The sequence below is a fragment of the Spinacia oleracea genome, chromosome 4 (assembly GCF_020520425.1).
Source record: "Spinacia oleracea cultivar Varoflay chromosome 4, BTI_SOV_V1, whole genome shotgun sequence".
NCBI classification, from domain to species: domain Eukaryota; kingdom Viridiplantae; phylum Streptophyta; class Magnoliopsida; order Caryophyllales; family Amaranthaceae; genus Spinacia; species Spinacia oleracea.
The window spans coordinates 112,577,316-112,599,730 of record NC_079490.1 but is presented as its reverse complement, the minus strand read 5'-3'; positions in this window follow the sequence as shown (position 1 = coordinate 112,599,730).

Below are 22,415 nucleotides of genomic sequence, written 5' to 3'. Positions count from 1 at the left end.
CCGTTTCCGGCAATATCTTCATTTCCGAAATATTCTTTACTTTGCCTTTTGACGAATTCACCTTCCACTGGAACTGAGATCCGTCATTTCCGAATGATCATAAATGGAGTACTTAATGATTAATATATTCACTTAAATACTTGATCCGTTCACGTACTATTTGTGTGACCCTACGGGTTCAGTCAAGAGTAAGTTGTGGATTAATATTATTAATTCCACTTGAACTGAAGTGGCCTCTAGCTAGGCATTCAGTTCACTTGATCTCACAGAATTATTAACTTGTTAATTAATACTGAACCGCATTTATTAGACTTAGCATTAAATGCATACTTGGACCAAGTTAGGGCATTATTTCCTTCATATTTGTGGATGTTTTTGTAGGTTATAATAACATATGGATTTTGTTAATTATTATTGATTTGTTAACGTATGGCAGCTTTCCTGTAGATGCAATTTTTTTTATAATAAATATGTATTATTTGCAACGCCTGCCTTAGTAGGAAAAGTTGTAAATAATGTTATTTTTTTGCCCTCTAGAAGCATTATTTACACCGCACGTCAGGTAGAAAAGGCTGTAATAAAGTACATTTTCCAGCGCGCTTTGAGCAATGTGAGCTGCAAATATTCAAGTTTTTGCAGTGATTTTTGGTCCCTGGAAAAAAGAAGGCGTATTTGCAACCATCACAATTGCAACGACCAAAAACGCTGCAAAAAGCCCCTTTTACGCGCGATGCAAATGACGTTTTTTCTACTAATGGTGAAGTGTTAAATACAATTGATGATACTAAAGTTGGATGCAAAAGGTTTTGAATTTGAGTTAGGAAAATTGAAGTTTAAAAAGGTGAGCCATGATGGATTGGCTCACGAGGCTGGGTAGGCCATGAAGCGGGTTTAAGCCCGCAGTCTAGCTCTAATGGTTAAGCGATGAGCATTGGAAAACCTTTGAATGATAGTGTTTCGCATAATCATCATGTTCTTTCTTCATATGCGGCGCACAATCATCATATTCTTTCCTTATGTGCGACTTATCTATTCTTGAAACTTTTTAATCTTTGAATTTTGAAATTGATTTTTTGAAATTGAAATTTGTAGTTTAAAAAATGCACTTTGGAATTGAAGTGGTCGGGCCCTGCGAGAGGTTGCCTACGTATCCATGGTGGAATCAGGTCGTACGTAGTTCTTGGTTTTCAAAATTTCGCAATTGATTCCGACACCTTTGATTGGACACCTCAATTCAGCTTTGGAGGGTTGTTACCAGGCTAGATTATGAAAGATGGATGGGATAGAGTTTCAGGTTCTCGCCCCAGACTTGATTTTGATTCTTTGATCTTGGATATTGCCATGTTAGGTTCTGGCACTTGGATCCTTGAACATTGAACTTTGAAACTTGATTGTTGAAAATTGATCCTTGAATGCTTGCCTCTTCTGTTTTTGGCAATTTGAATCTTGTATGCTTGCCACTTCAGTTTTTGGCAATTTGTAACTTGAATGCTTGCCTCCTTAGTTTTTGGAAATTTTGAATCTTGTACGCGTGCCTCTTCTACTTTGGCACTTTTGAACTGTGAATGTTGAATGCTTGGATTCTTGAACTTTATGTTGCAATTCTTCTTCTCATCCCAAGGATAGGGTAGGTTAAACATAAAGGATTTTTGTAAGGCCTTTTTGTATTGATGTTTTGTAAATCTTTTTGTATGGTTGATTTTGAAAAGAAGGAGTGAATTCCCGGTTTGTATTTGAAAGGTGCTTTTTGAAGGTTTGGGGTTGGCCGCATATTATTGGCGTTCCGGTGCCTTGAATCAATTGCAAAACTTCGAGCCCTTTTGAAAGTTCTTTTGAACCCATGCCCTTTTTTTTGTAAAGACGGTCAAGTTAGGTAATAAATTCTCATGTTATTGAATGGAAATTGAAAATTCATACATGGAGGTCCTTAATTCTAGACTTGCAGAGTAAGCATAGAAAATCATAGAAAAAGACATAGAAACCTGAGCTAGACTCGAGTTTGCGCGCTTGCGGCTTTTTCAGTCATCATCATTGTAGGAACCATCAGTCTAAATTTCCTCTGGCTCGTTTGCCGGGTCATCATTGAGTTGATCATCATTGTATGGGTCCTCTTCGGTGTCAGTCCCGACCTCTTGGTCATCTTCGATATCGACCCCAATGTCGTAGGCCGCTTCAAACGTCTTGAGGCCCAAGTACACTATGTAATTCTTGTACTTTGGAAAGAGACTTGGAATGAATGTTTTGACTAGCTTCTTCTCTGAAGGTCTTGATATCATTTCGGAAGCAACCTTTCTCCACTTGTTGAGGTAGGTGGTGAACCTTTCTTGAGTGCCCTGTCGGAGCACTTCTAACTCACGTAGAGTGGTTTGAAGTTCAATGTTAGGCTTGTACTGGCTCATGAATTCTTGAGCGACACCTTCCCAAGTATTGGTGTCTTTGTTTATGAGAGAGTAGAACCACTTTTGACACGCTTGCTTTAGTGACATGGGGAACACAACTAGGTAGAGTTCAGGATCAAACCCCTTGATGGTCATCACAACTTGAAAGTTTCAAAGATGGTATTTAGGATTGTCAATTGTCTTGAACTTGGGAATGTCATTGGAGGAGAACTCTTCAGGGAAGTTTACCTTCCCCTTGAATATATGATTTGTAGAGGTATCAAAGTAGTGCTCATTGTGGGTGACCTTTTTCACCATGCCCTCAATCTTCTTTGTAATATTTGTCAAGGAATGCTCATCCTCAACTACGCTTAAACGGGTATCGAACTCTTCGAACATGGTGGTGATTTTGGCTACTGCCTCCATGAGTTCATGGAACTGCTCAACTGTTGCCATTGTTGCTTGATATTGATGTAGATGCAAGGACTAGTGGAGCTTAACCCAACCTTTCTCTTTGTTGCTGAAGCCAAAGTGTTTCTTGAAGCCTAGACACATTGACGTGCACTTTCGACTTGAAAAAATGCAGAAGACACGGCTCATGACCACTAAAGACATAGACAATGGACACATGAAATACAAATGCATGCTTTAAACTAGAAAACCTCTAAGTACCACTCCACTAAACTTGGGATTTTTGGATTTTGTATTTGCAGATATTTTGGGGATTTCAACCCTTTCGAAAATTTGTATTTGAAGTATTTTGGAGGGAACCTCAACCCATTTGAATATGAAAATTTGTTCCTGGAGTTGCAACGCGTTGGAACAATTTTAGAGCAATTTCAACCCATTGGATTTGTACTTGTATCGGGATTTGAAACCCGTTGTAAATGTTTCAGAGGAATTTCAACCCATTCAAATTTGTACTTGGATCGGGATTTCCAACCCGTTGGAAATGTTTGTAGATGAGCTTCATTCTTTTGTGAAGGCTACATTCTTTTGAATAAGAATTTGAAATATTTTAGCGGGATTTCAACCTGACATTAGAACTTGGAATATTTTAGGTGAGTTTCAACCCAACAATAGAATTTGAAATATTTTAGGGGGATTTCAACCCGACATTAGAACTTGGAATATTTTAGGTGAATTTCAACCGAACAATAGAACTTGGAATATTTTAGGGGAATTTCAACCCGACAATAGAACTTGGAATATTTTAGAGGAATTTAAACCCGACATTTGAACTTGGAATATCTCAGGGGAATTTCAACCCGACATTTGAAATTGGAATATTTCAGGCGAATTTCAATCCGACAGTAGAACTTGGATTATTTTATGGGGATTTCAACCCGACAATAGAACTTGGACTATTTTAGGGGAATTTCAACCCGTTGGAGGAGATTGAATTTTGCATTATTTCTAGGGATTTTCAACCCATTGGAATTTTGTATTATTTCTAGGGATTTTCAACCCAACGGTAGTTTTTGGATTTTGTATTTTTCCTAGGGTTTTTCAATCCATTGGAAGTGTTTTTATTTGAATTATAATTTGTATGGGGTTCGAATTATTTCAAGGGATTTTCAACCCATTGGAATTTAATTTGTATTATTTCTAGGGGATTTCAACCCATTGAAATTGTTTTTGAACTTGTATTTGAGATTAATGGTGGGAGAAGATCTTTGTAACTTGAAATTGAATTTGAAACTTGAATTTAATTTTAAACTTGAATTTGGAATTTGAAAAGGGAATCTTTTTGTATAGCAGATCAAACCTTGAAAATTTGAATTCGAAATTTGAGGGTTTTGGAATTTGAAAATCCGACATTACGCCATCATGGATTTGGACATTTGAACTTGGGATCTTGGACTTTGAAAGTTTGACTTGAAAATTCGGCATTACGACGCCGTTTGGATTTTTGAAACTTGGATTTGAAATTTTGACTTGGAAATACTGCATCATAAAGCCGTTTGATTTACAAATTTGGATTTAGAAATTTGACATGGAAATCCGGCATTATAACGCTATTGGATTCGATTTTTGAATTTGGAATTTTTGCGTGAGGCGTGCTTAGGGGTTTTTTTGAATCAAATGGAATGGCACCTGTAATACCTAGTATTTTTCTATAAATTATAAATATATTTTATTATATTTATAAAGTATTTTGGTCATATTTATAAAGTATTTTTATAAATTTAATTCCATTTAATGAGAATTAAATGCATTTTATTTTTAATTAATTTAATTATTAATTAATTACGAAAACCGTATTTTTATTAAATAAATTCAAAGAATTTATTTAATCGGGATTTCTCGGGTCGAATTTTGAAAACGAATTTAATTTAATTAAAGCCCAGTTAAATTTCCATGATCAAACCCAACAAAGCTTGCAAGGATTAATTTTAGTTAAGCCCCGAATTAAGCCCAACTCAAACTACCAAAACCTAGCCCATGTCGGAGAGAAAAACTATAAATACACCCTATCATTAAACCCTCACAAAATTTTCAGCAATCCCTCTCACTCCTCTTTTTCTCTCTCCTTGCGGCACCCTCACACCCCTCTTCCGCCAGCCCTTTGCTTGCAGCCCAAGGCACGAGTGTGCCCAGCCAGCCTCGCGCGCGCACCCTCTCCCTCGCCTTGCCTCGCAGCCGCAACATAGCACTCGCGTCCCTGCTGCTGTCGTGGCCTTGCACTCTGCGTGCCCGAACTCTCTTCCTCGTCTCGCCCCGCAGCCCGCAGAGCCTCGTGCTTGCTGCTGCTGTGTCGAGTGCCCCAGCGCCCAGCGCTCACTCCCTCTCTCGCCCCTCGCTGCATCGCTGCGCTGTTGCGTGCCTGCCCGCGTGCTGTTGTGAGGCGTGGTGCTATTGTTGTTGTTGCTCGATGCCCCACACACACAACACATCAATTGTTGTGTGTGTGTGTGTGTTGTTGATTGGTGATAATCAATTGTATACTTTTTAAACTTTAATTTTCAGTTTTTAAATTGTTTACATTATTATGATTATTTAATTATTTGGGTTATTTAAATTGATTGGAACGGTTACGAACACCGTATTTTATTATTTTCGTATTTAAATTAAAGAGATTGATTTTGATGATTGAAATTATTATTTTCAGATTTAATGAATTGATAAAGTGTCAATTTTTAAGGTCAAAACATGGTTTTTATGATGACCTATTATTAGGGTTTTAATTCCAATTGATTAGGCGATTGATTCACATAATTTAATGACAATTTAAATTATGGGAATCAACTTAAATTTTCAGATTGTTTATAAGCTTTAAAAAGTTGATTTTTAATGGTTTTGAAGCTAAAAAGTCAATGCTTTTATGCTAGGACTTGAGTTGACTATTTGAGATTATTAAATTAACGAATAACGATTAATTTCTAATTAAACTAAGGGTTTTAGTTTCTTAAATAGTTGCTGGAAATTTAGTAAACATGATTAATAATTTAGTTTCTCCTTTGTGTTTATAGGAGTTGATTTCTAGTGAGTCGTGATTCGCACAGTGACCCCCGTACTTAGGTATTCCAGGTACGTACAAGACTAGGGTGACCACCCATCCCTTGAGGACTTTGTGAAGTGTATTGAATGCGAATCATGTGAAGTTATATGTTGGGAATTCATGTTTGATGTGTAGACAAGCATGTGGTTATTATTATTATTGAATCTATGTGAACGAGCATGTTATGAATTGAATTATGCTTTATAGATCATGTTGAACTATCATGTTATGGAGTTTTATAATCGTTGAATTATGTCAAGCATGTTGTTCAAGTTGGTTTGCATGTATGAGTATTGCGCATGCAAGTTATTATTATTATGCTATAGTACGGGATGTCTAACTGTAGACACCTAATTTGTGTCTCCCCAATGGGATGATGACGATACCATTATCCTTGTTAGGTAGTTGGAGTAACTCCGTGCGGAAATTCCAATTGCTAAAAGCATGTCCAAAATCCAAGAGCCAAAGTCAAATCCCCGAGGCCATTCCCATTCCGGAACTCGGTACAAAATACAAATTCCAAAACCAATTTCAAACTCCAAGTACAATCTCACCCAATGGGCTATCCCATTGGTTTTACAAGGCCTTTTCCACTCAAAATCATATACGGCAGTCAAATTCGGGCGCCGACCCACAAAACCGAGCAAGCCGGGCCTCGTCCCGTAAAACCGAAATTCAAAACCCGAAACGGCTTGTTTTTAGACGCAAAATCAAATCTTAAGCCCCAAGAAAACACTACACGCCAAACTTCGTACAAATAGTACGAAGGTACATCAATACAAGACAAAGCAAGGACGGAGCCCGCGTCCTTGTTTTGGCAGCATCCCTGCCACGTCACCAGCGCCCAGCGCTGCCAGCTGCGTGCTGCGCTGGCAATGGCTGGCGTTTAGCAGCAAATCCACCTATAAATACCCCTATTTCTGAGCAGTTTAGGGAGGCAAAATCGACACATAACGTCGTAATACAAAAATTGCACCTCAAAATTCAATACAAAAATCAATACCAAATCCTCCAAAAAACACTATACAATCCTCAAGCTTTAAGCAATTGGGAGGTCTAATCGGAAAGCTTGCCTAAACCTAACTAGGTAATTCTGAATCCCAACCTTAATCTATTCAATGTTGTCTTGATTTTCTATTTCAAAATGATTAGTAAGTTGGCATTTTTACTCTTAAAAATGTCACTTGCAACAATCATACATCTTTTCAAAATCCAAACTTTTCAAAATACAAAAATGCAAACTTTCAAGATTCAAGAATGTTCAAAGTTGTTTGTAATCACTTCTTTGAATTAGAATCATTTTTCAAGTATGGAATAATCAAAGATGATGCCTTTCTAACTTTTAAAGGTTTATTCTTTGAGATTCAAGACTCCATTTTTCAATATACAATTTCAAGTTTTCAAGTTTCAAGATCCAACAATGTTTAGGGTTGCTCATGACTACTTCCCTAAACTAGGATCCTTTCAAAGTAAGAGCACATCAAAGAGCTAACCTTTTCAACATTTAAAGGCCCGATCTTTGAGATTCAAGTCTCTTAAGTTCAAAATTTCAAGTTCAAGTTCAAGTATTTCAAGTTCAATATTTCAAGTTGAAGGAAATATGTCCTTCACCCAAGGTGCATTAAGTCTAATACCAAGGTTCAGATTAATTGCGAACAATTAATTCAGTGAGATCAAGTGATCGGAACAGCTGAGCTAGCTGTTCCGATCAGTGAGTTCTAATGGATATTGAACTCACAACTTACTCTTGACTGAACCTACAAGGTCACACCAATGACACGTAACAGATCACCGGATTAAATGAATCGGAAATTCATTTAATATCTTTTCGGGAATTAGTTGGAAACGTATTATACGATACGACCTTTATCGGAATCGTATATCGTATAGCGAATATTCGTAAGCTGGGCGACACGAATAAATCGTATCGTACGATGGTGATTCGTCGTATACGAAACGATAAATAATATATCGGAAATATATTAAATCGCGAATAGGGAGGGCATCGGAGTTGCCGGCCCGTCGAGCCAAGCACGTAAGCGTGCAAGGCCCAACGAGCCAGCAAGCTCGCGAGCCAAGGCAAGCAAGGCAAGCCTATTGGGCGCGAGCACGCAGCAGCAAGCAATAGCGCAACAGCAGCGACGAGCGAGCAAGGCCCACGGCCCAGCTGCTCGGCGCGCGCGCTGTGTGCTTCGGCCTGCAGTGTGTCGCTGGGCACGCGGGCGTGTGTCCGTTGCTTGGCTCGCACGGCTTGCTAGCCGGCCTTGCTTCTTGCTTGGTCGGTTAGTAAGGTTAATGATATAACCTTACAACCTAGTTTCCAACATACACACAATTCATATTACTCAAACCCTAGAGACACAGAGAACCCTAATTCTCTCTATGCCTCCAAAGTGAGTTCTTCCCAAAAGCAAAGTATCTTGATCAATTGTCTAAGCTATGATTATCAAGACGGATCTGATCGTGTCGGTGAACCAAGTAGAGGAACGACAAGTGGAGTTCTTTGTTCGTGTTCGTTGACAGATTATTGTGGAAAACACGCTTCGAATGTAAGTTTGCTTAATCTGTGCTTTATACATGTTTCTTGGCTTTGGGGATTGTTCTGCACATGTTATTATGTTTAACTGTATTCCCCTACAGTGGTATCATGAGCCTTATGTAGTGTCGGACAGTAATTCAATTTGGGCCTCGAAGTATCGTTTTTGGGCGTTTTTGTTAATTTTTCATTAAAAATTAAAAGTGTCGGACAGTAATTCAATTAAAAGGTCGACCTAAACTACTCGGAATTGCTTAAAATCTTGACACAATGTTTCTAGGTACATGCTTGATCTATGGTAAAAATTTCAGATTTTTCCGATAAGTATAAACCCTAATTATGCCTTTCCCCAATTTGTAAAATTTACAACCCTAATTGAATTTTAATTAATTTTGGTTTAATAATTCGGTTAATTGGGGAAGGGGTATAATTTCATGGGTCAGTGGCTAATTTTTAAAATTATTGGATTAAAATTTTGATTGGTTTCGTTAATTTTAATCGCACTTAAACCAAATTATTAATAATCTGAAATTTAATTGTTAATGAACGATATAAAGTTTCGGATTTTATTAATTAATAGTTCAAACTTTAAAGTTGATTCGATCGTTCTTGAAAGTTTGAATATTTTTAGCCCTTGATTTATTAATTTTACGAAATTGGATTGTCGTTAAAGTTTATTTAATCGTTAAAAATCGTTGTTTTTCGAAAATTAAATCTTAACTTTTTTTGAAAAATAAAATTAATGCAAGTTCGTGAATTAAATTTAATTTTAATTAAGTTGGTCCGTTTTACGAACCAAAAACACGAACGTGAGCATGGTGGAAGTATGGCTCGTCGAGCCATACGAGGCCATTGTGCTCGACCGAGCCATGCGACACGGGCAGCAGCAGCGATGCTGCGTGCCTCGTGCGCGCTGGGCGAGGATGGGCAGGCGAGGTAGCTTGCGGGGCTGCGACGAAGCGAGGCGCAAGCCTTGCGACGTCGAGCACTCACGATGCACAACACGCAGCGCAGGGCAACATCGCTGCGGGGACGCGCGCGCGCGAGCGATGGGGCGGGGTGCGCGAGCTCTTGCTCGTGTGCGCTTGGGCCTCACGCGAGGCGGGGCTAGGCGCAAGCCTAGCCCAATCAAGCAATTGGACTTTTTATAAATCGTTTAATTCGTTGGGCTTCGTATATTTGCATTAATTTGGGCTAACGGGATATTTAATTTAATATTTTATTTGCTTGTGCCGGGCCGCGAGTTTTAATTTAATATTTCATAATTAATTATCCGAAATAATTATTGGTTTGAGTGGGATCCACTAAATGAAATTAAAATGAAATAATTATTTTAATTATTTTCGTAGGTCGCATTATTTTAATTAAATTCAATTTTAATTAGAATAAAGTGTAAGGATTAATAATTTGGAAATTGATTAATCTTTTAGGACGCGTTTATGTGAACGTGAATTTTAATTAATTCATGTAAATACTTGCATATTAACATGGGCCATTCGTTTTAGCATACGAATGGGTGAATGCGTAGAATATATATTTTATGCAATGCAGGTACTCCAAGTGACTAGTATGGCCAATTTAGGATGGTTAAATACGGTCTGCGCACCGTTCTATCTTTGAATGTAAAGTTTTAAATATGGTCTGCGTACCATGGAAATTTTGTTGTAATTTTATTATTTTCAAGTATTTCTAAGTTTAGAACTTTAAGTTAGCATTTGAACGAATATTCAAGACGATGCCAAGCTAACAAGGAGGTGATGAAAATTGGATGCTTCAAGACAAGAAGTTTTGGGCCATACTAGATCACCAATTATTTATGCAATTTAATATATATATATTATGCGTGAATGTATGAATGTATGTATGCTTTGCATGAACAGGTTGTTTCCTATGAATCGATTAGTTTTAAGTTCACTAAATAATCGAACCAACATAGAAACAACTAGGTCCAAGTAATATTGAGTTTTAAAAATTGCCTTCCAAATCAACACTTACAAAAATCTAGGGATCTAAGAAAGTAGGTTTTCGCTAAAGCGAGGTGCTATTTTAGTTGACTTAGATGGTAAGGCGTCCTAAAGGAGCACGTTGATTGTGGTTGCAACTCAAACAACAATGGCATTAAGTTGTGGCAATGGGATAAATTATGGCATTAATTTATTAACCAAGAGTAATTTGGAGATTACTAGCAATAGGTTTTGCTTACCTAAAATCTTAAACTACTTAAGACATGCTAAAGCTGCTTAAGGATTTAGGACTTTTGGGGTCTTGGAATCGTTTCATTCATTTTGGACCATATTTTTACTTTTTGCATGAATGAAATGTTTTAATAGCTTTAATGATTGCATGTTTTTGCTTTTATTTCAAAGTTATTGAATTGTATGAATGGTTAGTTATTGCAAATTCTTTTCGATTGTAGTAATCAAATGGCCGCGAATAATAACACTTTCAATCTGCGTTCAATTCTCGACAAAGAGAAGTTGAATGGCAACAATTTCCTCGACTGGCAAAGGAACTTACAAATAGTTCTTATGCATGAGGAAAAAGAATATGTCCTTGAGGAAGAGTTACCGCAAGAGGTTGGGCCGGAGGTAACTCAAGCTGCCCTTAATCGTTGGATTCAGGCCAACAGGGATGTCAAATGTGTGATGCTTGCATCCATGAGCCCTGAACTTCAGAAAACGTTCATTAACTCGGATGCTTACCAAATCGTCTCGGAGTTGAAGAACATGTTTCAGGACCAAGCCATAATCGAAAGATTCGAGACTCAGAGGTTGATCCTTGAGACTAAGCTCAAGAAAGGAGAACCAGTGAGCGCACATGTTCTTAAAATGATTGGACTCTTTGAGAACATGAGAGCTCTAGATTCTGACGTCTCAAATGAAATGGCTATTGACATCATTCTCCATTCGCTTCATAATGGCTATGATCAGTTCAAGTTGAATTACAACATGAACAGCATGGAGAAATCTCTTACTGAGCTTCACGGTATGCTGAAAACCGCTGAAAACACGCTCAAGCAAGAGAATAAGCATGATATGCTTATGGTGCGTAAGGGCAAGAACTTCAAGAAATCAGGCAAGAACAAGGGCAAGAAGGGTAAGGGCAAGGCTTCGCCCTCATCCAAGTCCAATGGCGCCGGTTCTAGTAAACAGAAAAGGGCGACTCGTTCTCCTGCCGACTCTGAATGCTTCTACTGCAAGAAGAAGGGGCATTGGAAGAGAGATTGCTTGAAGAAGAAGGAAGATGAGAAGAACGGGAACGTTGCTTCTACTGCAGGTATGTATGTTATACATTGTAATCTTGCTAATTCTACTTCTTGGGTATTAGATACTGGTTGTGACTCACACTTATGTTCCAATTCACAGGGACTAAGGAGAAGTAGAAAGCTTGATAAAGGCGAGATGGATCTACGCGTGAGAAATGGAGCACGGATTGCTGCATTAGCCGTAGGATCTTATTTTATTTCTTTGCCTAGTGGGTTTGTTTTGGAACTAGAAAACTGTTACTATGTTCCTAGTATCACCAGAAACATCATTTCCGTTTCAAGTTTGGATTCTAAAGGTTTTAGTTTTCAATTTAAAGACAATAGTTGTTCTTTTTCTTTGAATGGAATGTTTTATGGTTCAGCACAACAAGAAAACGGTCTTTATGTGCTAGATACGAGCAAACACATTTATAACATAAATACCAAAAAGGCTAAAACTGGTGATTCAGATCTCACATTTCTGTGGCATTGTCGATTAGTCCATATAAACATAAAGCGCATGGAATTACTTCAACGGAAAGGAATTTTAGAATCATTCGACTTAGAGAAGATTGATCAATGCGAATCTTGTTTACTTGGCAAAATGACAAAGCAACCTTTCTCAAAGGTGGGAGAAAGAGCAAGAGAACTACTAGGGCTAATACATACGGACGTATGTGGGCCTATGAGTACGAAAACTAGAGGTGAGTTCAGCTATTTCATAACGTTTACGGACGACTTCAGTAGATATGGCTATATTTACTTAATGAAGCACAAGTCTGAATCGTTTGAAAAATTCCGAGAATTTCAAAATGAAGTAGAGAATCAACATGGCAAGAAAATCAAAGCTCTAAGATCGGATCGAGGAGATGAATATCTTAGCCACGAGTTTGATGACCATCTAAAAGAATGCGGTATTCTTTCTGAATTGACTGCTCCGGGGACACCTCAATGGAAAGGAGTGTCGGAACGGAGAAATAGGACCTTACTCGATATGGTCAGGTCAATGATGGGTCAGGCCGAACTTCCTTTATAGTTCTGGGGACATGCGTTGCGAACTGCAGCACTCACACTGAATCGTGCTCCGTCAAAAGCTGTTGAAAAGACTCCATACGAATTATGGACTGGGAAACTTCCAAAGTTGTCTTTTCTGAAGATTTGGGGTTGCGAAGCATATGTCAAGCGATTAATTTCCGACAAGCTACAATCTAAATCTGACAAATGTTTCTTCGTTGGGTATCCAAAAGAAACTATGGGGTATTATTTCTACAACAAGTCAGACAACAAGGTATTCGTTGCTCGTGACGGTGTCTTTTTGGAAAGAAATCATATTTCCAAATTGACAAGTGGGAGAATAATAGACCTCGAAGAGATTCGAGACGAAAAACAAACTCAGAACTCTTTAGAAGCAGTTCAAGTTGATGAACCTCCAAGGTCTTTAGAAGAGCCAGTGGGAGTAGTTCCTCAAAACGTTGTTGCCCCTCGTAGGTCAAATAGAACTATTTTTCAGCCGGACAGATGAACAGGCGTCCTCTTGACTGAAAACTTAGACGTTCTCATATTGGATAGTGATGAACCTTTGACTTACAAGCAATCTATGACGATCCCAAGCTCCATTAAATGGTTAGAGGCCATGCAATCGGAAATAGACTCCATGTCTGAAAATCAAGTCTGGAATTTGGTTGATTTGCCGGATGGGTTCACACCTATCGGATGCAAATGGGTCTTCAAGTTGAAGAAAGACAAAGATGGAATTGTATACATATACAAGGCTAGATTGGTAGCAAAAGGTTACAGGAAAGTTCACGGCGTTGACTACGATGAAACCTTTTCTCCAGTCGCGAAGCTTAAGTCTATTCGGATAATCCTTGCGATTGCTGCTTTTCATGACTATGAAATATGGCAAATGGATGTCAAAACTGCCTTCTTGAACGGTGTTCTTGAAGAGACTGCGTTCATGACACAGCCGGAGGGTTTTGTCGATCAAAAGAACCAAGGAAAGGTATACAAGCTTAAGAAGTCCATCTACGGACTAAAGCAGGCATCAAGGAGTTGGAATAAACGATTTGATGAAGCAGTCAATAAGTTTGGCTTCATCAAGAATCAGGACGAATCTTGTGTATACAAGAAGGCCAGTGGGAGTAAAATTTCATTCCTAGTCTTGTATGTTGACGACATACTACTTATTGGAAACGACATTCCTATGTTGGAGTCTGTAAAGACTTGGCTCGGGAAGTGTTTCTCAATGAAGGATTTAGGAGAGGCACAATACATACTGGGCATCAAGATCTATAGGGATAGATCTAAGAGGATGATTGGACTAAGCCAAAGCACTTACATTGACAAAGTGCTAGCTAAGTTCAATATGATGGAAGCCAAGAGAGGCCATCTACCCATGTCACATGGCGTATATCTAAGCAAGAATCAGTGTCCCAAAACATCTGATGAGCGTAGAAAGATGAGTGGAATTCCATACGCTTCGGCTATTGGATCCATCATGTATGCTATGATTTGTACAAGGCCGGATGTTTCGTTCGCACTCAGTGCAACGAGCAGGTACCAGTCAGAACCAGGTGAGGCGCATTGGACTGCTGCCAAGAACATCCTAAAGTACCTGAAAAGGACTAAGGATCAGTTTCTGGTTTATGGTGGTACAGATGAGTTGATTGTTAAGGGCTATACGGACGCAAGCTTTCAAACCGACAGAGATGATTTCAGATCACAGTCTAGGTTTGTGTTCTGCCTCAACGGCGGAGCAGTAAGCTGGAAAAGTGCTAAGCAAAGCACTATTGCGGATTCTACAACTGAAGCCGAGTACATTGCTGCCTCAGAAGCAGCAAAGGAAGCTGTTTGGATTCAGAAGTTCATCGAAGAACTTGGTGTTGTCCCCTCCATTAAAGGACCAGTGGCTTTGTATTGCGACAATAGCGGAGCCATTGCCCAGGCAAAGGAGCCTAGGATCCACCAGAAGTCCAAGCACGTACTGCGGCGATTTCACATACATCGAGAGATCGTTGAAAGAAAGGAAATCGAGATTTGCAAGGTTGGAACTGACGACAACGTCGCGGATCCATTGACTAAACCGTTGCCACAAGTGAAACACAACGCAAATGTAGCAACCATGGGAATCAAGCATGTTGGAGAATGGCGTTGATTTTCTAAGTATTGTTTTAGAACATCTGTTAGATCTATGTTTAAAACAATTGGTTTAACCATTTCATATTTATGAAATTTATTTATTTCATATTCATTTAATTGTGGTTTAGAATTAAATGATAAGTCCATGTGATTTAAATCATTCATATGGGATGTCAAGATGGATTCTTTGACAAAGAAACACCCATAAGTGAACTTGAATATTGAAGTCACAAAGGATCCCTAATCCAGTTCATTGAAAGGTGGACGACCAATGACTAATGAAGATTAGATTGCAAGTATATTACTTAGTTATGTTTCTTGAACTAGAGTGACTGGATGTCAGAATCTTTTGCATAGATACTTATTGGATCTTGTATCCTATTGACCATGAGAACGCTTTAAGAGATTAAAGTCATGTCATAGGTAGTTCTCATTAATGGTGATTAGAAACCGTTCCTCAGAACATGAGAGATTATGTCTGCTCGTTTGAGATTTAGTTTGCTTTGATACTAGCTAAACGTCGCACCGTAAAAGGAGGCTATAAAAGCAGTTATTGGGCGTACTATGAATCAAAGTGAGTGTTCATAGATTGCAAGAATTTATTGTCCTCCTATCTTTGATAGGATATGGTGTTGTTGTGTAACAAGGCCTCTCGGAGAGTTAGATACTATAAAATGCATGGCCGTGCTCAGAATGGTTAGGCTTAACCTTCTGCAAAAGTTTGACAGTTGAACTCTGTAATCCGAGAAACACTTCTGGACCTAATAAGGATGGCTTGGATCTTACCTTATGTTCAGTAAGTAACACTAAGTGACAAAGGAATGTGGATGCACACTTATCTGAATGACAAGTGGGAGATTGAAGGAAATATGTCCTTCACCCAAGGTGCATTAAGTCTAATACCAAGGTTCAGATTAATTGCGAACAATTAATTCAGTGAGATCAAGTGATCGGAACAGCTAGCTGGAGCAATGCTTCCGATCAGTGAGTTCTAATGGATATTGAACTCACAACTTACTCTTGACTGAACCTACAAGGTCACACCAATGACACGTAACAGATCACCGGATTAAATGAATCGGAAATTCATTTAATAGCTTTTCGGGAATTAGTTGGAAACGTATTATACGATACGACCTTTGTCGGAATCGTATATCGTATCGCGAATATTCGTAAGCTGGGCGACACAAATAAATCGTATCGTACGACGGTGATTCGTCGTATACGAAACGATAAATAATATATCGAAAATATATTAAATCGCGAATACGAAGGGCATCGGAGTTGCCGGCCCGTCGAGCCAAGCACGTAAGCGTGCAAGGCCCAACGAGCCAGCAAGCTCGCGAGCCAAGGCAAGCCCATTGGGCGCGAGCACGCAGCAACAAGCAATATCGCAACAACAGCGACGAGCGAACAAGGCCCACGGCCCAGCTGCTCGGGGCGCGCGCTGTGGGCTTCGGCCTGCAGTGTGTCGCTGGGCACGCGGGCGTGTGTCCGTTGCTTGGCTCATACCGCTTGCTAGCCGGCTTTGCTTCTTGCTTGGTCGGTTAGTAAGGTTAATGATATAACCTTACAACCTAGTTTCCAACATACACATAATTCATATTACTCAAACCCTAGAGACACAGAGACCCCTAATTCTCTCTGTGCCTCCAAAGTGAGTTCTTCCCAAAAGCAAAGTATCTTGATCAATTTTCTAAGTTACGATTATCAAGACGGATCTGATCGTGTCGGTGAACCAAGTAGAGGAACGACAAGTGGAGTTCTTTGTTCGTGTTCGTTGACAGATTATTGTGGAAAACACGCTTCGAATGTAAGTTTGCTTAATCTGTGCTTTATACATGTTTCCTGGCTTTGGGGCTTGTTCCGCACATGTTATTATGTTTAACTGTATTCCCCTACACAAGTTTCAAGCTTTCAAGTTTAAGTTCAATATGCAAAATCTAGGATACTTTGGGGTGAGAAACTTCTCCCAAGTTGAGATTTTTGGCTTTGAATTCGTGTCGGACGCACTTATTTTTAAGTAGCCGTTTGGCGTTCGGATTTCATGTGCCCAAGTTCAAATTTCAATATTGCAATTTCAATTATGCACCTTTCAATTCCGCAATTTCAATTATGCACCTTTTAATTCCACAATTTCAATTATGCACCTTTCAATAACGCATTTCAATTCCGCACTTTCAATTCTGCAATTTTACTTGCCTAGTCCTTCTAGGCAATGTGGACCTACTCCCTAGTCCATTTCTAGAGGGGGTCTTGTATTTACTAATTCCGCACTTATTACTATTGTGATGTTGCTCTATTTGCTTTATTGCTTTCATCACCGCACATGCTAAATACAACAAAATGCAAGGTTATATCACGCTTAACAAAGATAATTTCTTGGACAAACCGATCTTAGGTTCCCTTAAATTAACTTTAAAGCAAAGTGACCACCATACAAAGTAGAAATTCTATTTGTCCTAAATTCAAACCCACATAGTCTAAACTAGGGTATTTTCGAAAAATATTGTGCCACGTACTTGAATAATTTCTAAAGCTCGCGGAATAAGCACCTCGTTCCCGTGCACGGATCTCACCCATCCGTTTCGAAGATTCAAAGCCTTATCCTAATAGAGTCATTTGCAGTCTTTCCAAACAAGACCCTAAACAATGTTTGGTGGCGACTCCTTCAAGATCCAAAAATACAAAGGTTTCTAAAAACCGCCCCTTGTAGGGAAAGAAAAATTCAAAGCCTCTTTATTACAAAAAAAAAACCCTTACAATTCTGGCGACTCCACTGGGGATTTTTCTAATTTCAAATTCGAAAATGCGAGCAGATTTCGAGCAGCAAGCCACTGATCTGCTTAAGTACTGGATGCCAGCACTGGCGCGAGGCGCAGTCACCTGCGCCAAACGCCGCTGCCTGCATCCAGGACAGTGGCTCACAGTGGCCTGTTGCCCACTTTTGCTCAACTTTTCGTGTTGGGAGTTAGTCTGTTTTTGAATCTTGAAGGACGCTCCCAAACCTCAAGGACGAATGCCGAAAAACGAGCTTTTCAAATACAAATTCAAGTACGATTTAAATTTTCAATTTCTAGGCATTTCATGCATTTTTCGAAAACCATATTTGTGCAAAACGAATTTCTACCTTGCCCAAACGGATGTGTTCTACATTCGGGCTAGCCCCGGGGGCAACGAAATGGTGTCTCTCCATACGGTTCCCGACCAAAGTGTGTGAACATTTCCGCGCCTACCGAAACTTGGCATTTACTTGACATTCCCGATGTCAAGTATGGAGGCCGTCTGCCGACACACACGTCCCTTAGGCGGATGTGCAAGTTGTCGCCAGATCCGTCTCTTAGTCAAGTACCTTTTGACACCCAAAACCGACCACTTGCATCATACAAAACTTAGACCGACCTTAGGTTGAGAACTTTGCATGCCGCATTCATATTCATGATTAGTGTGACAACGTGCTACTTGTGCATTGTGTGGGCGTCTTTGCACGCGTGAATGGCTAACCTCGAGTTCTAGCTTTGCCAAAGCCAATTAGTCTCCAACTAGGAAACCAAACCCCTAGGAGCATCATTCAAACCTCATGCATCTAAATCGCCGATTTAAGGTCTCTTAGGAGTGCCACTCCATTTGATTCAAAACCCTCAAACACGCCTCACGCACAAATGCCAAGTTCAAAATCAATCCAACGGCGTCATAATGCCGGATTTTTGAGTCCTAGTTCCAAATTCAAAATTCAATCCAACGACGTCATAATTCCAGATTTTCCACTCCAAGTTTCAAACATTCCAAGTTCAAATGCAATCCAACGGCGTCATAATGCCGGATTTTCTAGTCCAAACTTCAAATTCCGAGTTTCAATTTTCAAGTCCAAATCCAACGGCGTCATAATGCCGGATTTTCCAATTCAAACCTCAAGTTTTAATTTTCAAGTCCAAATCCAACGGCGTCATAATGCCCGATTTTCTAGTCCAAACTTCAAACCTCAAGTTTCAATTTTCAAGTCCAAATCCAACGGCGTCATAATGCCGAATTTTCTAGTCAAAACTTCAATTTCCGAGTTTCAATTTTCAAGTCCAAATCCAACGTCGTCATAATGCCGGACTTTCCAATTCAAATTTCAAATTCAAAACCCAAATCCAACGGCGTCATGCCGGATTTTCTAGTTCAAACATTCAAGTCTTCAAAACTCAAGTTCGAGTTTCCAATTCCAATCTCAAAACCTCAAGTTCAAATGTCCAAACTCATGACCGGCGTAATGCCAACTTTTCGACTCATTCAAACCTGAAATTCCACGTTCAATCTTTCGAGCTTCAAGTCCTATACTCAAAGTTTCAAATGTTCAAATCCATGCCGTCGTAATGCCGACTTTTTTTCCCATTTCAAGCCTCAAGTTCGAAGTTCAAAAATTCCAACCTTTCAAATCTCAAGTCCTATATTCGAAGCTTCAAATTCCAAATCCATGACGGCATAATTTTCCTCATTCAATCTCATTTTCAAACACTTCAAAATTCCAAGTCCACGACGGCATGATGCCGGACTTTCAAATTTCCAAATTCAATGTCTCAAATCCATGGTGGCATAATGCCGGATTTTCCAAATACAAGGCCTCATATTCTATATACAAGAGTGCGTCTTTTCCATTTCAAAGTTCAAACTTCGAATCAAATTCAAATTTCAAATTCATCTTCAAGCCACGAAAAATCCTTGTCTTCCAAATACAAAATTCAAAACATTTCCAATGGGTTGAAAATCCCTTGAAATAATACAAGTCCAATTGTGAATGGGTTGAAAATCCCCTGAAATAAAACAAACCCCTTTTTCCAAATTCTACTTCTCCGGGTTGAAAATCCCCTGAAATAATACAAGTTCAATTTTTCAATGGGGTTGAAATCCCCCTAAAATATTAACGGGTTGAAATTCCCTTGAAATAATACAAAATCAACTCACTTTCAATCGGGTTGAAATTCCCCTGATATATTCCAAATCCAATGGGTTGAAATTCCCCTAAAATATTGACGGGTTGAAATTCCCTTGAAATAATACAAAATCAATTCCCTTTCAATTGGGTTGAAACTCCCCTAAAATACTTTGAAATCCAACGGGTTGAAATTCCCTTGAAATAATACAAAATTCAATCTCCTAATACAAGTCCAATTTCCAAAACGGGTTGAAATTCCCCTAAAATAGTTCAATTTCCATAGGGTCGAAATGTCCTTTTTCGATATTCCAAGTTCCAGTACAAAGATTTAACTTCTACAAAAGAATGAAGGCTCCTCTCAAGTATTTCCAACGGGTCGCAAATTTCGAATACAAATACAAAATCCAAAATCATGAATCTTCAGAGTGGCACTTAGAGTCAAGTCTAGGTCTCATTCATTGCATGCATATCATATCATGTGTTGGGAAGTTCAAGTTTTAAAGTTAAAAATCATGTGCTAACTAGGTGCTCGGACTCCTTCTCTCAAAATCCTATTCAAGATGACTTCATTAGCAGTAGCTGTAGCAGAGCTCTATGAACGTGTTGAGGAAGCTGAGGCTCGCATAAGGGATCTCGAAGACAATCAAGAAACTCTTTTCCATGTTGTGGGCCTTTCGAGGTAGAGGAAATATTTCACAACCAAAGGCCTGTGCCCCACCTTCCGCAGCCAAGTGAAAACTCGGAATCTGGGTTACCTCAAGGAGAAATTTGTGGGATATGGGCCAGTGATGATGAAGACACATATCAGGACCCTCCTATCGAAAACCTCTCTGATGATGAATGTAGAGAAATCGTGAACGTCGACTGGTAGTTGGACCCTAAGGCAGAAAACAATGTTCAAGTCATGACAAGGTCTGGGCGAATTCAAGAGCCAGCCAACAGAACGACACCGGCAGCCAATGTTCCTCTACCCACCGAGGAGAACCCTTTGATCAAGCAATTGAAGCGCACTAAGGAAGAGGTTAATATTAGCAACTCATGGCTTCCTCAGTGGAGTACCGCACTGCTCTCATCAATGCTCTTGTCAAGTTGAATGTCACTCCAGAGGTCACTCCTGATAAATTGCCCGGGTTGCTTACAAATCTGGAAGAAGGAATTACTTTTATAAATGAAGACCTCCCACCAGAGGGGGTAAGCCATTCCAAGGCTCTCTATCCGACTGTCGAATACAAGCAAAAAATCTTCCCCATGACTCTAGTGGACAACGGATTAGCAATCAATGTGTGTCCTCTTCGCATTGCTGAGAATTTGGGTTTCACCCCTAGCGACTTTTCTGGTTCCTCCCAAGGTGTTCGTGCCTATGACAACACTCGCAGGGAAGCATTGGGAACTCTCACTCTATTACTCCGCACAAGACCAATCGAGCGCAAAGTAAGCTTTCAAGTGCTCAACATCAAAGCAAGCTTTAATCTCCTTTTGGGAAGGCCTTGGATCCATGACCTCAAAGCAGTGCCATCTTCATTCCATCAAAAGGTCCGAATAGAGGTCCAAGGAAATGTCATTACCCTGAATGCGTCCTATCCAAGGACCAAGATAGCCGACAAGGCTTTGATATTAATAGAACATGATGACAATGACGAAGACCTTTGGGGGTTCAGTGCTGAAGTTGGAGCCATCGAGTCCAAAATGAATCCCATGGCAAGGCGCATGATGATCAAGCGTGGGCGTTTTTTAGGTACAACTCTACCACCGCCTGCCGAATCTCCTTTCAAATCCCAAGGACAGACTAACTGTTGCGGTCTGGGATACAAGCCAACTAAGTTCAATGACAAGCAACAAAAGGCTAAGCTAAGGGCCCGTCGAGCTGGTAATGATCAATTCAAAGTACCTCCCCATCAACTTACACCCAATGGACAATTCGTAAAAGAAGGAGAGGAAGACTTGTACTTTGACTTTCAAGAGCCTTTCTATGACTCTTCAGAAGGGGTCCTATACCCTAGATTCGAGATCTTTCAAGACTGTCACTTCCTAGAGGATGCTCCTCCAATACAAGATAAGGTTATCCCTGAATGCCTTGATTCATCAGGCTTCGGTCTCTTGTTTGTCCAGGAAATAACCCCAACTATTTTCGAAGACACTATGGTCCAGATGATCAATAAAATCGAGGATTTCGACCCATCTAAGCTGATTATTCCAAGTGAGAAGATGGTTAATGGCTGGAGAAAGTCCCTCAAGATATCTGCTCCAAATGGAAAAATGTTCAAGATTACTGTGGGCGAAGGATCTATGATGAGCGAGTCCGAGTCAAAGAATGAGTCTGGATCTGAGTCTAGCAACGAGTCTAAGAGTCTAGGACTAGAGTCTTGAATCAATCAAGAGCCTCTGAAGGCCGAGCTTCAAGTCAAAACAGTCGATGTAATGATTGCTGATTTCAATAACACTTCAATTTCTACTTACTCTTCGAGTCCTAATTCAAAACACAATCTTAATCCAAACAACTTTGCTTCACAAGAAACTGACTTTGAATTTCTAAAAGCTATCAAAAATCATGAAAACAGGACGCCCATAATTGAGGAAACAGAAAAAATCAACCTTTCTAACAACAGTGATTCAAAATTAGTTCAGATTGGTTTAACTCTTTCTCAAGCAGAGTGCGACGATCTTATCAAGCTACTTTCAAAGTATGTAGACGTCGTCAC